We start from the raw sequence: 7,157 nt of genomic DNA on the forward strand, positions 1-7,157 counted from the left end.
CAAACACGTGCACCGCATCGCCTCTCCCACAGTGTCCTGGCTCCACCGTGGGCAAGCTCTGATGGGTCTGACCAGTTGGGCACTGGGAGAAAGATTCCTTCCTGACCCCTACAGGTGATCAACTGCAGCCCTGAAGCATGCGGTTGGATTACTGTTGTTATCTTGGTGCAAGGCATTCTGCACATGTTGAGGGCCACGACAGAGGGCGACGGCCAGGAAGACTCAGCTTCGCAGACTCCAGGGCCAGAAGGGACCCCCGCAGCCCGACCCATGGGCTGTAGAGGTCCTCTGAGGATTCGACTTACAGCCTACCCCTTAAAAAGTGATTGGCTCAAGGTGTTGAGACTCCAAGCCATGGCGACTCCAGCACCTCCTCACTGCGCTGTCCTGATGTTTAACCATCACTGCTGGGAGTTTGTCCTGCTTCCAGTCACGAGTTGGGAATGCCCCAGCCGCTCTCAGACCTTCATCCACCTGGCAGGACCTTGGCACAAAGCCCCATCACCATCTCCTCATCCATAGGCCGATTCAGTCACACTCCATGGTGATTGTTGGGACACCCTCCAGTATCTCCCCACCCTTCCTGGGGTGTGGACCCCAGCACTGGACCCGGGATTCCTGTAATGGTCTCACTAGGGCTGTGTCCTGCGGGAAGCTCATGGCCTCAGGATCTCCGGGGCCCAGTTATCCGCAGCCTTGCACCGAGCACTCATTAGCCACAACCCGCAGGTCCTTGTCTGAGTTCCTGCTCACCAGGGCGCCGTCTCCCAGCCCGCAGGGAAAACCCGGGGTCTGGGTTCCCTGTGGCCTCGGGCTGCATTCAGACGCTGCTGGTCTGAGGGCGCGGCAGGTCTCTCTGTTGCAGGAACCCAGCCCGCCGGGACAACACCCACCCCAGCCTCCCGCTCGCCTGCCAACTGTGCCCGCAAAGATCTGAGCCTCCACTAGGGTGGGGGTGGCGGGGAGGTAATTAAACAGCTTTGGCCCAAGGACTGAGCCCCGGAGGACCCTGCTAGGAGCATCCCCCCCAACTGATAGCTCCCCATAACAATGCCCCAGTGCGATCCATGAGCCAGGTTTTCTCCATCCCCCGCAGGTCCTGTGTGGTCCATGCAATGTGGGTCCTTACAGATCGGCCCCCCAGTAGTGCCAGCCTGTTACCAGTGAGGGCCTGGAGCAGTGACTTTATTTCCCTCTGGCCATGCTGCAGCCAGGCAGCCCCGCGTGGGAATAGAACCCAGGAGTCGTGGCTCCCCGCGCCCCCTGCTCTAACCATGAGACCCCACTCGCCTCCCCGAGCTGGGGACAGAACCCAGGAGTCCTGACTCCTAACCCTCCCCCGCCACACACATAGGTAGAGCTGCCTCACTTGTAAATCAGAGAGGGCAGGATTCCATCCCCCCTTCAGTATCAGCTCTACGGTGCCCTATGCCCTGCCCCCATTGCTCCCCTGCCCGGCCTGCTCCCACCATTAAGCTGGACCCTCCAGCCCCAGGTTTCTAAGGTGTGCCTCTGTGCTCCAGGGCAGGCCAGCTGGGTGGGTGCAGGGCCCTGGGCCATTCACATGCTGATCACCCAGGGGCAGCGCTACCTGCCCACAGGCTCCCCTGTCCTGCTCTCGGAGGTCCTGCCAGGTAGGGGGCAGAGTAGGGGTCAGGCCCCATGGCCCAGCCAGCCTCTCTGCTGCAGGGGGTAGCATAGCAGGAGATGGGCCCCATACCCTGACCATGGGGGTTGCCCAGCTTGCAGAGGCAATGGGGAAATCCTACCCCCCATGTGGATCCAGCTGTCCCCCAAAGCGACCCTTATCCCTGCCCTGCTCTTGCTGCAGGCCCCTCTTACCCATGCTGAGCCGGGGCCCCAGGGTGTGGGTGGGGTGCCCCATCCCCAGCCAAGGTGGGACTCACACAAAGCATTGAGCCTGGCCGCAGCCCCTTGGAGAACTAATCAGCCACACACCGCAGCCCTGACTCACAGAAATCTCGGGGCCCCACATGGGCATGGTCCTTAACGAGTTTGGCAAAGCCCAGAGCCTGTTTCTCAGCCCTGCAAGCGGGTTGGACCTGTGGCAATGCTCCCTGGGGCAGGGCCCAGCAGTGACCCACTCCAGCCCCACTGCAAATGGAGCGGCAGCCAGTCTGGCCCCTGCATGGGGCTATGGAGGGCACCTGCCCTCAGCTGGTTATGTTCACCCACCCAGGCTGACAGACACGGCCACTCCCATCTGAGACCAAGACAGGCTTGCTGCGCCAATCACCCTGGTATCAGGGCCTGGGTACAGAACTGGACACAGCAATCCATGCACCGATCACCTCCAGGCTCAACAACTGCTCCCAGGAACCAGCCCCAAGAACTCCCTGGTGCACCCCACTGGGCACGTTCTGCCCTGCTATTCCCAGGGCCCGTGGACAGGTCCCATGTTCCCGAGACATGTCTCCCTGTGAGCTCCTGCTGCAGCCACGTGGCACCGGGACGACATTGGGCTGGACTCCAGAACTCACTCCCAGAGGAGATCGGAGCCCCTGGGTCTGAGCACATGCCCTGCTAATCGCAGCCTGCATGGCCCTGGTTTGGGGTTCTGTTCCTAGAACCCCCAGAAACCAGCCAGCTCTTCCCTGGCAGACGGGCAAGGGGCAGCACGAGGGGGCAAGATGCTGCAAAACAGCCCCCAAAGTTGTAAACCTGCAGGCAAGGGATGCTGGGACACATACCCCAACGTGCCACAACAGAGCCCTGATCTCAGTCTTCTCTGTCTGGCTGGTTTGGTTTGCCTTGGTATGCAAAGGAACCCCAGCCTTGGGCTGTAACTGCCCTGCTCTAAGCAATTTGTCCTGAATTGATACTCTCAGAAGTGTCCCACCAAGGGCAGCATCGTTACAATGGCAAAGTCGGGCTAGGATCCACAGAACCGGGGGGGGGGGTTAGTTTCAGTTTGGTGCTGGGTGGTGGACCGCAGGGAACCCCAGGGCTGGGGTCTAAGCTCCCTGCTCCCCCAGAAGGACTTGACTGAGGGGTCCTGGGTGTACCCACAAGCTCTGTTGTGGACTGTGTTCCTGTTGTCCAATAAACCTTCTGTTTTACTGGCTGGCTGAGAGTCTCAGTGAATCCCTGGGAGAGGGGTGCAGGGTCTGGACTCCCCCACACTCCGTGACAACTGGTGGCAGCGGTGGGATGTACTGCACCCCGTGAACGGCGCTTCCTGCAGTAAGTGACTGGGGAACAGTAAGACGAAGGGGGATTGACGGGGACCGGGCGTGCTGAAGATTCAAAGAGAGACAGTTCCAGGGGGTGGTTAACCCCTGGGAGTGTGTGACTAGAGAGAAGGACTTTTGCAGTAACAGAGTTCCCCGGGGGATTGCAGCGAGCGGTCCCAGGGGCAGAGGAGGCTGCAGCTCGACCCTGGCAAAGAGGTGGTGACCTCAAGAAGGACTGGCACACGAGGGGTTTTTCCTGGAAACTGTGGAAAGCTGCCCGGCCTGCGAGTGGCCAGCAGGGAGATGTACGCTAAACGCCTTAAGAGCGACCCGGTGGAGCTGTGCAGGCAGAGGGGGCTGCACATTGGGGGGTCCACCAAGGAACAGCTGATTGCCCAGTTGGAGGAGAGGGATCGCTTGGATGACCCGATCCCTGTCCCTGAGGGAAGCCGCCCGGCGGACGCAGCGTGGGCCCTGGGGCCTGACCGAGCTGGGAGGGGTCAGACTGCTGCCCAGGACATCCCGAGACCCTTCCTACCTATGTCTGGGGGAGGGGTTGGGGGAAGCCCAGCGAATACCGAGGGCACCCTGACCCCGGCAGCCAGCGGGGGATCCTCCCGGCGGAGCTCCCCATCCCTGGAGCGGAGGCGGCTGGAATGGGAGAGGGAGATGAAAATGAGGGAGCTGGAGGATCATGAAAAACAACGTCAACATGAGGAGAAACAACGTCAACTGAGCAGGAGGAGAAGGAGAAACAACGTCAACATGAGCAGGAGGAGAAGGAGAGGGAGCGTCAGGAGAAGGAGAGGGAGCGTCAGGAGAAGGAGAACCAGAGACAGCATGAACTGGAGCTGGCCAGGCTGAAGAGCAGTGGGGCCCCGGCTGCGGTGAGTGAGGGGGGACCCAAGACTGCAAGGAACTTTGATAAGTGCTTCCTGGCCCAGCGGAAGGAGGGGGAGGACATGGATAGCTTCCTGACGGCCTTTGAGAATGCCTGTGAGATGCACAGGGTTGACCCTGCAGACAGGCTCCAGTTTCTCACCCCCTTACTGGACCCCAAAGCCGTGGAGGTGTACAGCCGGATGACAGGGCTGGAGGCAGGGGACTACGAACTGTTCAAACAGGCCCTGCTCCGTGAGTTTGGGCTGACCCCCGAGATGTACCGGAGAAGGTTCCGGAGTCAGCGTAAAACGCCTGAGATCACCTACCTACAACTGGTCAACCGGATGCAGGGGTATGCCCGCAAGTGGGCAGCTGGGGCCCGAGCTAAAGAGGACCTGCTTGACCTAATCGTACTGGAGCAGCTGTATGATCAGTGCCCGTCCGACCTGAGGCTGTGGCTGGTGGACAAAAAGCTCGAGAACCCCCAGCACGCAGGGCAGCTGGCCGACGAGTTTGTGAACAGTCGGTCAGGGGGTAGCCGGGAGGAGTCCCAAAAGAACAGCCCCCCCCCCCCCCCCGATGCAGAGAGAGAGTCACCATAGGGCCTCCCAGCGGGGAAATAGGGAGAACCCCCTCCCACGGGGAACGCCTGGCGTCGGGCCCCTCCGACCCGCTCGAGGGGACCAACGTGACCTGAGCTGCTATCACTGTGGCCAGAGAGGCCACGTACGGTCCCAGTGCCCCGGGCTCAGGGACAGACTGAGCAGACCCAACCTACCCAGGGTTAACTGGGTAGGGACTCAGCTGGACGAGGGGCAGATGGCCCAGGCAAGGGGGGCTGCCAGTTTACCACCTGCTCCGGAGGGAAGAGTATCCCCGGCCAGCTCCGCCAGAGGGCTGGAGGCTCTGGACTCAGGGTGCTCGGTTTACAGGGTGGGCGCGGGGCTGTCCCTCTGGAGAGAGTGCCTTGTTCCCCTGGAGGTGGATGGGAGGAAGGTCAATGGATACTGGGATACGGGCGCGGAGGTGATGCTGGCCCGGCCTGAGGTGGTGGCCCCAGATCGGGTGGTTCCCAACACCTACCTGACCCTGACAGGGGTGGGCGGGACCCCATTTAAGGTGCCTGTGGCAAGGGTACACCTGAAATGGGGGGCCAAGGAGGGCCCCAAGGATGTGGGGGTACATCACCATTTGCCCACTGAAGTTTTGATGGGGGGAGACCTAGAGGACTGGCCAAGCAACCCCCAGACTGCCCTGGTTGTGACCCGTAGCCAGAGCCAGCGAGGGGCACTGCTCCCTGACCTTGTTGAGGGTACCACACCGGAGGCGCAGGACCCTACCCTGGTGGGGGGGGAGCGCCGAGGGGCACGGCTCAGAGAGACTGTGGTCTCAGACCTGGCCACTGAGGGGGAACCGGGCCCCGTCCCTTCCCCAGCCACTGAGTTCCAGGCCGAGTTGAGGAAAGATCCCTCCTTGCGGAAGCTCAGGGACCTGGCCGACCTTGGTGTGGGACGGACCATGAGGAGAGGCTGCCAGGAGAGGTTCCTGTGGGAGAAGGGGTTCCTGTACCGAGAATGGGCTCCCACAAGGGAAGTAGAGTCCAGTGGGGTCAGGAGGCAGCTGGGAGTCCCCCAGAAGTATCGCCGCAGGCTCCTGTACCTGGCCCATGACATCCCCCTCGCAGGGCACCAGGGAATCCGGCGCACCCGGCAGAGGTTGCTACAGAACTTTTACTGGCCCGGGGTCTTTACCACGGTCCGGCAGTATTGCCGATCCTGTGACCCCTGTCACAGGGTGGGGAAGGCCCGGGACAAGGGGAAAGCGGCTTTGAGACCTTTGCCCATCATAGAGGAGCCTTTCCAGAAGGTGGCCATGGACATCGTGCGGCCTCTCAGCAGGACGACCCGGTCGGGGAAGAAATACATTCTGGTGGTGGTAGATTTTGCCACCCGCTACCCCGAGGCAGTGCCCGTAGCTTCCATTGAAGCCGACACCGTGGCCGATGCGCTCCTGACCATTTTCAGCCGAGTGGGGTTCCCCAAGGAAGTCTTGACAGACCAAGGCTCCAACTTCATGTCGGCCCTGCTCCGGTGCTTGTGGGAGAAATGTGGGGTCCGGCACGACTGGGCCTCAGCTTATCACCCCCAGTCCAATGGGCTGGTGGAGAGGTTCAATGGGACGTTAAAGATGATGCTGAAAACCTTTATGAACCAGCAGCCGCAGGATTGGGACAAGTACTTACCGCACCTGCTGTTCGCATACAGGGAGGTGCCCCAGGAGTCTACCGGATTTTCGCCTTTCGAACTGTTATATGGCAGGAGGGTGAGGGGCCCCCTGGACCTGATGAGAGACGAATGGGAAGGGAAGGCCACTCCCGATGGAGAGACAGTGGTGGAGTATGTCCTGATCTTCCGAGAGAGACTGGCTGAACTCATGGGCCTGGCCAGGGAGAATCTGGCCAGAGCCCAGAGGAAGCAGAAGGTCTGGTATGACCGCACGGCACGGGCCCGCGCCTACGCCCCCGGGGATCCGGTGATGGTTCTCATCCCAGTGAGAAAGAACAAACTACAGGCCGCCTGGGAGGGCCCTTTCAAGGTCGTCAAGCAGCTCAATGAGGTAAACTATGTGGTGGAGCTGTCGAACCGGGCGCACCACCGCCGGGTGTACCATGTGAATATGATGAAGCCATATTATGCCAGGGGGAATGTGGTGTTGGCCGTGTGTGGACAGTGGGAGGAGCAGGGAGATGACCCTTTAGTAGATCTATTCCCTGGGACCAGAGCTGGTTCTGCCCTGGAAACAATTCCCCTCTCGGATCAGCTAACCCCTGCCCAGCAAGCTGAGGTCAGGGGGGTGCTGCATCCGTCCCGACAGCTGTTTTCCAACCAGCCTGGACGCACAAATCTGACTGTCCACCGGGTGCAGACAGGGTCACACCCACCGATAAGATGCTCCCCCTTCTGAGTCACAGGAAAAACTGCTCAGGACCTGGAAAGAGAGGTCCGGGACATGCTGGCTTTGGGGGTGATCCAGCCCTCTGCCAGCCCTTGGGCCTCGCCGGTGGTGCTGGTCCCCAAAAAG

This window comes from Lepidochelys kempii, chromosome 26, assembly GCF_965140285.1.
Source record: "Lepidochelys kempii isolate rLepKem1 chromosome 26, rLepKem1.hap1, whole genome shotgun sequence".
In the NCBI taxonomy this organism is placed as follows: Eukaryota; Metazoa; Chordata; order Testudines; family Cheloniidae; genus Lepidochelys; species Lepidochelys kempii.